Source organism: Suncus etruscus, chromosome 4 (genome assembly GCF_024139225.1).
Source record: "Suncus etruscus isolate mSunEtr1 chromosome 4, mSunEtr1.pri.cur, whole genome shotgun sequence".
Classification (NCBI taxonomy): Eukaryota; Metazoa; Chordata; class Mammalia; order Eulipotyphla; family Soricidae; genus Suncus; species Suncus etruscus.
In genome coordinates, this window is record NC_064851.1 from 116,206,156 (window position 1) to 116,218,976 (window position 12,821).

A 12,821-nucleotide genomic window follows, 5' to 3' on the forward strand; every position below is an offset into this window, starting at 1 on the left:
TTCTCAATATTAGGACAGTTCAAAATGTAGTTATTTATCGAACTAAACTCATCACTCTTTGTGGTGAGCTTCCTGAGGTGAGCTGGAACTTCCAGCTCTTTTCTCTTTTGTGTCTGAAATTTATTATTGCAAGAATGTCTTTCATTTTTCTTAAAACCCATAGATGAGTGAGACCATTCTGCGTTTTTCTCTCTCTCTCTGACTTATTTCACTCAGCATAATAGATTCTGTGTACATCCATGTATAGGGAAATTTCATGACTTCATCTCTCCTGACAGCTGCATAATATTCCATTGTGTATATGTACCACAGTTTCTTTAGCCATTCGTCTGTTGAAGGGAATCTTGGTTGTTTCCAGAGTCTTGCTATGGTAAATAGTGCTGCAATGAATATAGGTGTAAGGAAGGGATTTTTGTATTGTATTTTTGTGTTCTTAGGGTATATTCCTAGGAGTGGTATAGCTGGGTTGTATGGGAGCTCGATTTCCAGTTTTTGGAGGAATCTCCATATTGCTTTCCATAAAGGTTGAACTAGTTGGCATTCCCACCAGCAGTGGATAAGGGTTCCCTTCTCTCCACATCCCCGCCAGCACTGTTTGTTCTCATTCTTTGTGATGTGTGCCATTCTCTGTGGTGTGAGGTGGTATCTCAGTGTTGTTTTGATTTGCATCTCCCTGATGATTAGTGATGTGGAGCATTTCTTCATGTGTCTTTTGGCCATTTGTATTTCTTCTTTGTCAAAGTGTCTGTTCATTTTTTCTCCCCATTTTTTCATGGGATTAGATGTTTTTTCTTGTAAATTTCTGCCAGTGCCTTGTATAGTTTGGAGATTAGCCCCTTGTCTGATGGGTATTGGGTGAATAGATTCTCCCACTCAGTGGGTGGCTCCTGTATCCTGGGCACTATTTCCTTTGAGGTGCAGAAGCTTCTCAACTTAATATATTCCCATCTGTTAATCTCTGTTTTCACTTGCTTGGAGAGTGCAGTTTCCTCCTTGAAGATGCCTGTAGTCTCAATGTCCTGGAGAGTTTTGCCTATGTGTTGTTCTATATATCTTATGGTTTGGGGTCTGATATCGAGGTCTTTAATCCATTTCGATTTTACCTTCGTACATGATGTTAGCTGGGGGTCTAAGTTCAATTTTTTGCAAGTGGCTAGCCAGTTGTGCCAACACCACTTGTTGAAGAGGCTTTCCTTGCTCCATTTAGGATTTCCTGCTCCTTTATCAAAAATTAGGTGATTGTATGTCTGGGGAACATTTTCTGAGTATTCAAGCCTATTCCACTGATCTGAGGGTCTGTCCTTATTCCAATTCCATGCTGTTTTGATAACTATTGCTTTGTAGTAAAGTTTAAAGTTGGGGAAAGTAATTCCTCCCATATTCTTTTTCCCAATGATTGCTTTAGCTATTCGAGGGTGTTTACTGTTCCAAAAAATTTCAAAAGTGCCTGATACACTTCTTTGAAGAATGTCATAGGTATCTTTAGAGGGATAGCGTTGAATCTGTATAACGCCTTGGGGAGTATTGCCATTTTGATGATGTTAATCCTGCCAATCCATGAGCAGGGTATGTGTTTCCATTTCCGCGTGTCCTCTCTTATTTCTTGGAGCAAATTTTATAGTTTTCTTTGTATAGGTCCTTCACATTTTTAGTCAAGTTGATTCCAAGATATTTGAGTTTGTGTGGCACTATTGTGAATGGGGTTGTTTTCTTAATGTCCATTTCTTCCTTATTACTATTGGTGTATAGAAAGGCCATTGATTTTTGTGTGTTAATTTTGTAGCCTGCCACCTTGCTCTATGAGTCTATTGTTTCTAGAAGCTTTTTGGTAGAGTCTTTAGGGTTTTCTAAGTAGAGCATCATGTCATCTGCAAACAGTGAGAGCTTGACTTCTTCCTTTCCTATCTGGATTCCCTTGATATCTTTTTCTTGCCTAATCGCTATAGCAAGTACTTCCAGTGCTATGTTGAATAGGAGTGGTGAGAGAGGACAGCCTTGTCTTGTGCCAGAATTTAGAGGGAAGGCTTTTAGTTTTTCTCCATTGAGAATAATATTTGCCACTGGCTTGTGGTAGATGGCCTTAACTATATTGAGAAAGGTTCCTTCCATTTCCATCTTGCTGAGAGTTTTGATCAAGAATGGGTGTTGGACCTTGTCAAATGCTTTTTCTGCATCTATTGATATAATCATGTGGTCTTTATTTTTTTGTTGTTGATGTTGTGTATTATGTTGATAGACTTACGGATGTTAAACCATCCTTGCATTCCTGGGATGAAACCTACTTGGTCGTAGTGGATGATCTTCTTAATGAGGTATTGAATCCTATTTGCCAGGATTTTGTTGAGGATCTTTGCATCTGCATTCATCAGCGATATTGGTCTGTAATTTTCTTTTTTCGTAGCATCTCTGTCTGGTTTAGGTATTAGGGTGATGTTGGCTTCATAAAAGCTGTTTGGGAGTGTTTCCGTTTGTTCAATTTCATGAAAGAGTCTTGCCAGGATTGGTAGTAGTTCCTCTTGGAAAGTTTGAAAGAATTCATTAGTGAATCCATCTGGGCCTGGGCTTTTGTTTTTGGGCAGACTTTTGATTACCATTTTTATTTCATCAATGGTGATGGGGGTGTTTAGATATGCTACATCCTCTTCCTTCAACCGTGGAAGATTATAAGAGTTCAAGAATTTATACATTTCTTCCAGGTTCTCATTTTTAGTGGCATAGAGTTTTTCAAAGTAGTTTCTGATTACCCTTTGAATCTCTGTCATATCAGTAGTGATCTCTCCTTTTTCATACCTAATACAAGTTATCAAGTTTGTCTCTCTCTCTTTCTTTGTTAGGTTTGCCAGTGGTCTATCAATCTTGTTTATTTTTTCGAAGAACCAACTTCTGCTTTTGTTGATCTTTCGGATTGTTTTTTGGATTTTCACTTCGTTGATTTCTGCTCTCAGCTTTGTTATTTCCTTCTGTCTTCCTATTTTTGGGTCCTTTTGTTGAGTACTTTCTAGTTCTATTAGCTGTGTTATTAAGCTACTCAGGTAAGCTCCTTCGTCCTTCCTGATATGTGCTTGCAAAGCTATAAATTTTCCTCTCAGTACTGCTTTTGCTGTGTCCCATAAGTTCTGATAGTTTGTGTCTTTATTGTCATTTGTTTCCAGGTACCTTTTGATTTCCTTCTTGATTTCCTCTCGGACCCACTGGTTATTGAGTATGAGGCTGTTTAACTTCCAGGTGTTAAAGTTTTTCTTCTGAGTCCCTTTGGAATTCACAAATAACTTCAGAGCCTTGTGGTCAGCGAAGGTAGTCTGCAAAATTTCTATCCTCTTGATATTATGGAGGTATGTTTTATGTGCCAGCATATAGTCTATCCTGGAGAATGTCCCATGTACATTGGAGAAGAATGTGTATCCAGGTTTCTGGGGATGGAGTATCCTATATATATCCACTAGGCCTCTTTCTTCCATTTCTCTCCTCAGGTCTAGTATATTCTTTTTGGGTTTCAGTCTGGTTGACCTATCCAATGTTGACAAAGCAGTGTTGAGGTCCCCACAATTATTGTGTTGTTATTGATATTGTTTTTCAGATTTGTCAACAGTTGTTTTAAATATTTTGCTGGCCCCTCATTTGGTGCATATATGTTTAGAAGAGTTATTTCTTCCTGCTCTACATACCCCTTGATTAATATAAAATGTCCATCTTTGTCCCTTACAACCTTCCTGAGTATAAAATTTGCATTATCTGATATTAGTATGGCCACTCCAGCTTTTTTATTGGTGTTGTTTTCTTGGATAACTTTTCTCCAGCCTTTTATTTTGAGTCTATGTTTGTTCTGACTATTCAGGTGCGTTTCTTGTAGGTAGCAGAAGGTTGGATTGAGTTTTTTGTTCCATTTAGCTACTCTGTGTCTCTTAACTGGTGCATTTAGTCCATTGACGTTGAGAGAAAGAATTGTCCTGGGATTTAATGCCATCTTTATATCGAAATTTGGTGTGTCTTTTGGTTAGTCTTGTTTTAAATTAGGTCTTTCAGTTTTTCTCTTAAGACTGGTTTTGAGTCTGTAAAGTTTCTGAGCTGTTTTTTGTCTGTGAAACCATGTATTCTTCTGTCAAACCGGAAAGTGAGTTTTGCTGGGTACAGTATTCTAGGTGAAGCATTCATTTCATTCAGTCTTGTCACAATATCCCACCACTGCTTTCTGGCCTTGAGTGTTTCTGGTGACAGGTCTGCTGTAAATCTCAAGGATGCTTGCTTGAATGTAATTTCCCCCTTTTGATCTTGCTGTTTTCAGAATTCTGTCTCTATCTGTGGGATTTGTCATTGTGACTAGGATGTGTCTTGGGGTGGTTTTTCTTGGGTCTCTTTTTGTTGGTACTCTCGAGCATGCAGGATTTGATCACATATATTCTTTAGCTCTGGGAGTTTCTCTTTAATGATGTTCTTGACCATTGATTCTTCCTGGAAATTTTCTTCCTGGGTCTCTTGGGCTCCAATGATTTTTAAGTTGTTTCTGTTGATCTTATCATAGACCTCTATTTTCATCTGTTCCCATTCTTTGAGTAATTTTTCCATTGTCTGTTCATTTGTTTTAAGTTTTTTTTTCCAATCTCTCCTGTTGTATGGAATTGTTATGTATCTCATCTTCCACAGCACCAAGTCTATTCTCAGCTTCTGATACCCTGTCCCAGAGCTTATCCATTTTGTCATTTACTTCGTTTACTGATTTTTTCAGGCCTGTTAGTTGACATGTTATTTCAGTTTGGAGTTTTGTGATTTCTGTCTTCATATTTTCTTGATTCTTATTAGTGTGCTGTTCTACTCTATTCATGGTTTCTTTGAGTTCTTTGAGCATATTCCATATTGCTAGTCTAAAGTCCTTATCTGAGAGATTGATTAGTTGGTTGGTCGTTAACTGGTAATCAGAATTGTCATCTTCATTCTCTATGTCTGATGCTGGCCTGCGTTGTTTCTCCATTGTCACACTTGTATTGTGGGTTTTTCTATGTGTTGTGGTGGTACTCATTGGTTATATGATGCAGGCAACACACTTCTCTGGCTCCGCCCTTTCTGGATGGGCCAACTTGCCTCCAAGGTAGGGGAGTCCTCCGTGGATGAAGCCTCACACAGGATCAAATCTTAGGCCCGAGCACGCAGCAGAGTAGACAGTCTGGAGAGAAATTCTTGCTTCTGTGATCCAGCACAGTTCTTAGTGTGGTTTTTTTTCTTCTTGTGATGGTGTTCTTTTTTTAGAAAGAGCGCACGGCTGCATATTGGAGTGGAGCTAAGTGCCTTCTGGAGCCTCTTTTCAGCCCACTCTCAGGAGGTTCACGCAACAGGATAGCAGAGAGACACACACAGGCAGCACTCACAGTTTTTCACTGTCGGGCCCCACTGGTCAGGTGAAGTTTTCACTCGCTCGCTGGGCAGCTTCAGAATTCTGTATTTTTGGGGTTCACTTCCCAGGACTCTGAGGAGAGTCACTGTCTCGCTGGGTAGCTTCCAAATGTAGTTTCTTTGGGGTTCGCTTCCCAGGGCTATGAGGAGAGCTTCCAGAATTAAGGAAAGACAGAGAAGAGTAGTACAGGGCTCCCTTCAGGTGCTCAGTTTCTGGCTCGCTGGGTAGCTTCCAAATGTAGTTTCTTTGGGGTTCGCTTCCCAGGGCTCTGAAGAGAGCTTCCAGAGTTCAGGAAATACAGAGAAGGGTAGGACAGGGCTCCCTTCAGGTGCTCAGTTTCCTCAGAAGAAGCACAGCCGGGTGGAGACTCTGCAGGTAGAGCAATCAGCACTCTGCCTGGAAACCCCCACATCCAGCCATTTCTTACTCACTCCCTGGCTCGCTGGGTAGCTTCCGAATGTAGTTTCTTTGGGGTTCGCTTCCCAGGGCTCTGAGGAGAGCTTCCAGAGTTCAGGAAAGACAGAGAAGGGTAGGACAGGGCTCCCTTCAGGTGCTCAGTTTCCTCAGAAGAAGCACAGCCGGGTGGAGACTCTGCAGGTAGAGCAATCAGCACTCTGCCTGGAAACCCCCACATCCAGCCATTTCTTACTCACTCCCTGGCTCGCTGGGTAGCTTCCGAATGTAGTTTCTTTGGGGTTCGCTTCCCAGGGCTCTGAGGAGAGCTTCCAGAGTTCAGGAAAGACAGAGAAGGGTAGGACAGGGCTCCCTTCAGGTGCTCAGTTTCCTCAGAAGAAGCACAGCCAGGTGGAGACTCTGCAGGTAGAGCAATCAGCACTCTGCCTGGAAACCCCCACATCCAGCCATTTCTTACTCACTCACTGGCTCGCTGGGTAGCTTCAAATGTAGTTTCTTTTCAGGGTGTAATTTTTGACATCAAAGAGAGTGGGAGATAGTTAGAGAAACAGAATAAAAGACCATGGCTAAAATTTGCACATTAAAGAACCGATACTAAAGGTGAAAAGAAGTTTTGTTTTGGGTTAGCTTTGTTTTGGGTAAGTTGGGGAAACCAGGTAATTTTCAGGGAAGTGGGAAGAGAGAGAAATGTTTTAGAGTTTTTTGGGAAAACTGAAAATTGGTTTACTATGAGCTAAGTTTTGGGAAAAAACATGATCTTGGCCCCAAAGTAGCAAAGATCACAAGAGCTGGTTAGTGGGAGACTTTTGGCGGGATTAGTACTGTCCTCCTTTGTTAGAATTACTAAGGCCTGATTTTTAATAATGGTTAAAAATAAAGAGAGAGATAGTTACAGCCACATATTAGAATCATGGCCAAACAATCCACGCAAAGGGTCAACTGATTTTGACTGCTCTAAGCAGGCCTTTTTGGCAAATAATTCTCTTTCAGGAGTGCAAGACTTTTTTGATGTGTGCCCTTCCTGAGTGGGGCGCAACACTTCTGCATGCAAGGCAAATGTGCTACCTCCATGCTATCTCTCTGGCCCTTAATATTACTAATTTATCAAATGTACCAGCTACCAATATTCTGAAAGTCCTCTATTTTAAAGATTTTCAGAAGTTACTGCACATACTGTATAAAATACATTTTTTTAAATTTAAAACTGTTCATAAAACTTTGACACATATTTGTTATAGCTCTAATTTTAAAAATATTTATGATTCGAGGGGGTGTGGAAAATATTTACAATTCTGCCCTTGTCTCAAAAATAACATTACAATTAGGTAAATTTACATTGTTGAATTACTTATTAACTTGTGCTATATGGAAACAAAATTCCTAGTGATTAGGAGTCCTGTAGTTGTAAACAATGCATCTTATTATCTCTTTAGCTAAGATATTTGTACATGTTGAATGTTTGAAGGTGGTGATCATAATGATGATAATGATGATCACTTGCTTTGATGAATAATCAAGTCTCCTGTTTCTCTCATTTAAATTCAAGAATATTTATTGAGCATTTTTATGGGATAAATACTGATGGATGCCAAAAAACACATATTGAAAGAATAGCATCAATGATCAATATGAAACTATACAAAATTTAACAAGCATTTATTGAGTTTTTGTCAGAATTCATTTACAGATGAGACAGCAGTCACATACTTTATTCAAAGCTCTAATGCTTTGAACCATAAGAACAAGATTAGCAAATCCAATAAGTAGCTAAAAAATAAGCCATCCTATTCTTTTTTAGAGGCAGTCTCAATAATCTATATATTATAAATATATAACATAGTACATATATGCTATACTATGTATACTAGAACAGTGATTTTGGAATATAATTTAGTAGCAGTGGACTCAAACTTTAGCATGGATATCTTTTTAAGGTGAAATTTGGAGATGCGCAGGAGCTATGTATGGAATGGGGAGGACTTAGCAGCATGGCATCTCCATGGAGTCTTTTGTATGTTCTTGAAAATGAGGTGTAGGTGTAGCAGAGAAAGAACTTGACCTGGACAAATATATCCTAAGAAAATGCAGAAATCTAGGCCAGGAGACCAGGCCTACCTAGATTAACTCAGCTGAGAAATCTCTCCCTCACCCAATTTTCAAATTAGTTGAAAGGGAATATTTAAATACTCTAAAATATCTGGATGATATTTTATATAGTAAAAAGTAAACTGTACCTAAACATGCATAGTTACACATTGAATAGATACCATAATAAACAGAACAGTATTTTTTTCAACTGCTATAATAATAAATTGCAAACTAGAATGTAAGGTGTAAATTTTGTGTTGTAATCTAAAGAAGTTCTGAAGACATACTGTCCAGCATAATAGCCATGATTAAAAATATTTTATATTTTTGATGATTAAAGAAAGAAGAGTATCAGGAGTAACACTGCAACTCAAACACACACAGTAATATCCGAAGCAGTGGCTGTTAATTGGTCTCACTGTGATAATCATGTCACAAAAGATACATATATTAAAATTCCATGCTGTTCAACTTAAATGCAAACTATTTTTTATTTGTCAATCACTCTTTAATAAAGTAGTGAGGGAAAAAACTTCTGATTGAATATTCACTGATTTGTTTTAAAGCTTCTTCCATTCAAACAATAAAAAATTGGAGTCAGATAAAAATAATATTGTAAAAAATATGAAAACAAAATCTGATATGAAGAAAAATATTTGTTCGGGAACTATTTTAATTTTAAGGGGACATATACAAAATGAGGTGATCATACTTTTATTTTGGAGTCACTTCCATGGGGTGTTCAGGAGACCAGGGTAAGTTCTGGGGGTTCCCTCTCAACCAATCTTACTATTAGATGCCAGGGTGCTATGATGCTGATATAAGGGGATTATCTTCAGAACTCCACTCAGAGATTTAAGAGATGTGGGGGTCAATATGGTGTCTGGAATTTAACTGAGATTTACATATACATGCTTGTGCTGTAAACTATAATCCCTGTGGTGTTTCTCCCTATCTGGGTACTCTCTTCCATTTGAAATAATCTTAAGCAGTTAGGTGCTTAAAGTGATAGAACAAATGATACATAAAATCTCAATCCTGTGAAATATGTCATATGATTTTTGATTTTATATATCCAAAGTATTGGGTTTTTTATTAGTTTTATAGATACATTACAAAACACATTACTTTTGGTTCGAACAGCATTTCAAAAAATATTATTCGAGTCAGGGAGATGGTTTGCAAGTAGAATACCATGTTTCTCAAAGCATTTGCTTGCCTATTATGGCCCAGGACAGTACTTGGAAATCAGTCTTCATTTACAATGTATTCCCTGTACCCCTCCTGCAATATTCACTTTGTGAAGGTTCATGTGGTACTCCAGGGCCTGAGACAAGTCCCCAATCTGGGGGCTTGGAATCAATCAGTTTCACCATTTGCTTGTAGAATTTCTCAGGAAATGGTCCCCTGCATACTGCTTGGGCTGTTACCCCTTCATCCCCGCCCCCCACACACCATAAAATAAATTAATTAATAAATAAATAAGTAAAATAAGAGAGTATTTAAAATTTTTTTCTATTAGTTATATCTAAAAACAAGGGTTTTAAAAGTCAGTATTTGGGAGTCATATACATTATTATATTTTATAAAGATAAAAACTACCTAAATACAGTATGGTTACTTGGAAGACAAAAATCATACTTTTAAAAAAGAGAGCTTAGAGAAATGAGGTCTGCAAAGAGTTTTATACCATGCATTTTTAAATAGAGAAGCTCAGTTATTTTCTTTATTAATCCACTCCTTTTTTCCTCTGCTTGCTTTTGAAAGAGAGATCTAAAGCCCTTCCAAATAGCATGTTGTTTGAAGACATACATGCTTGTATTTAACTGCCTATTATTTACAATAAATATATATCTACACATGGAGTGCGAGGAAAAATTATACATGGAGTTTTTTTTTTTCTGATTGGATCATATTATGTAAGACATCAATTATAAAGCTTGTAGTTACTTGTCTCAGCTCCATGGTGGAGCCAAAAGCATGATCTTCACATTTTTCCTTGAACTGAATATATCATATATACATCTGAAAAATTATTCTGAATTATATTAGTTAAAGCTTAGGTTTTAAAGTCGAAGGACAAGATTGCACAATTTAAATAAAACAAAGCAAGACTTTATTCTGTCAGCCACAAGCCCCAAACTGACTATCCATGGCATGTCCCAGAGGAAGTGACCCCTGCCAAGGTCACAAGCCAGTATATATAGGGAGGAAATGAGAAGATTCCAGCTTCTGATGAGTTTTAAGGTGATTGACTGTTGCCTAGGGTACCTACATACCACTCATTTGTGTCATTTCCAAATAGGCTACATATTTAGTAAGTTCAAGTAGCTCTTGGTGGGGATGGAAACTTAGGCTTAAGAAAGAGAAGCCTAAGATGAATACAACATATGACCCTTAACAAAATAGAGTCCCTCCTTGTTAGGAGGGACGTTAACATTTCATGCATTTACAAATAACGTGCATCTCTAGAAAATAGAAATAAAGTGACAATTTAAAGAGTCACATTTGATTTACCAATTGGCATTTATTAATTCCATTACATACGGTGAAACGATACTACAAAAATCAAAGATTGGGAAATAGTAAAATTAAGGGAAGATCCTATTTGTGGAAAATATTTTCAAGAATACAATTTTTTGTTAAACATAAAAGCAGATGTTGATGCAAATACTTTTATAAATTTGAAAAATGTCTACAAAATAAGTTTCTACAGGAAAAAAAGAATATGTAACAGTATTTTGTTTAAGGAGTTACTCAGTTTATAAGTAAAATAAAAATAGCTGAATTCGGCATTCACTGATTAATAATACTCTGCACTTAAATGAAACCCTTCATGTTGAAAGTGCTTTTTCAATATAAACTAATTAAGTTTTAAAACACTTCAGGAGGGCAATCAGCCACTTTTTTTTTTTTGTAATAGAGAAACTGAGGCTGGCTAGATTACTTTATCCTTTCACCAGTCAAAAAATTTTACACTAAAATAAAAATGTTATTTAAAACTACTGATGATATACTTTAAAATGAAGATTCTTTTTAAATTCTTACCTCAAAATAAGAGAGAAAAAATAAACATGTGATGATTAATTTCTCCAATGTTGGAACTCATTTCTTTCTCTGATTTTACAAGAATACTGAATAATTTTTTAAAAATCAAATACCACTTTTCAATGTAAAGTTGTTATATTTCTCTGAACATAAAGATATGTTTTTGACCAGCTTCAGCCTTAGGTCAGACATTTGTTCTTGGGCCTGCCATTTCTCAAATGTGTTCGATTTAAAATTTATATATATATAACATATTAAAATATATATATATATATATATATATATCAAGAAGGATAAAAACAATATTCTTGTTGGCCATGAGATGAAAGGGAACTTTCATTTACTGAAGATGAGAATGTGGTATAGCAGGCACTGTGGAAAACATGCTAAATATTTCTCAAAAAACTCAGAATTGAGTACCCAAAATATGTCCCAGTGATTATACTTCTTAGTATTTATTTCAGAATACAAAAGCATTCATTAAAAATTTATATACACACCTAAGTTTACTTCAGCTCTTAGTGCAATAACCAAGATTCAGAAACATACAAATGTCTAGAGACAAATTGTGTTGATAAAGAAGTTGAGATATGAGAACACAATGGACTAATGTGTCCAAGAAGGATGAAATTAATTACCCAATTTGCTGTATTTGAGTGCTACGGGAGAATCTCAGGTTAAGTTAGAAGGAAAGTTAACCAAAAGGGAAAGATCTGATATAGATATTCTCACTTATCTGTGGAATATAGAATGAATAACAGGACAAGGGAATGGAGGTATCAAAGGTTGATAGAATCACAAAGACCACAAATTCCATGGCAGTTAAGAAATGAAGAAGGGAAAAAGAAGAAGAGGTCTGAAATTGCCACAGAGGCTCTGATCTGGGGCCAAGGTCAGGTTGGATTATAGAAATCAAGTACCTGCATAAAGCCAACACAACCATAAGAATGGAACCTAAATTACAATAATTAAACATAAATATGTATCAATTAAGAAAGAGGGATGAGGTGGGGAGGAAGGACACTTGGGATATTAGTTATGGGAATGTTGCACTGAAGGATTATATATATATTAAAAAATAAAAAGAGAAAAGAAAAGATAAGGCCTCTCAATTCTTACCACAGGCTGTGTTATTTACACTGACTGTATAGAAAGAGGAGGTACAGTAAATGCACCCCAAATACACTTCAACAAGGCCCTTTGCCTGGTCTGTATTGTGAATTGGGGGACAAAAAAAAAGAGGGATAAGAACACTGGTGGAGGAATGCTGACTATGCATTTGGATTGGAATCAAAACTCTTTAAACTCTTTAATATCTTCACGAAGCACAATGCTTAAGTAAAGCATTTTAATAAAAATTTATAAAATGTAAAGCACCAAGTTACTATGTTTTGGATTAGAGAATCATTGTAACAATCACTAAGTAAAATATGACAAATCAGCACTTTGCCTGGTTTAAATTTTAATTGAAATGTTTAATAAGTATCATGATTTATGTATCTGTTAATAACTGAATTTTAAGCATAAAATGTATATGTATGTACATGGATATATACATATATACTTCCATAATGTACATATAACATATGTGTTTTTTACGAGTTCAGCCTGAGAAGCTATTATATAAAACAAGTTTTAGAATGGTAGTCGCTATGTAAAATCATTTTATATAAAATTTAAGTGTACATAAGGGTGGAGAAAACCCGTATCTCTTGGGCCAAGAGAATTCCTTATCGAATGACCCCAATATTTACTGTGCCTGTGCTGGAGGAAAAAAAAAAGGCAAAAAGCACAAAACATTTTTTTTATTTTTATTTATTTATTTATTTATTTATTTATTTTATTTACCTATCTACTTTTTGTCAATTTCTTTATTTTGGTGTGG

The 12,821-nt window shown here is 36.5% G+C and overlaps 1 non-coding gene across 1 annotated transcript; it reads left to right on the plus strand.

The window, feature by feature from the left end:
* The first annotated feature begins 12,038 nt into the window (after positions 1-12,038).
* LOC126007916 (small nucleolar RNA SNORA51) lies at positions 12,039-12,170 on the plus strand. Its single transcript, XR_007495387.1, has one exon. It is a non-coding gene; the product is annotated as a small nucleolar RNA SNORA51 (small nucleolar RNA).
* Positions 12,171-12,821: the final 651 nt, after the last annotated feature.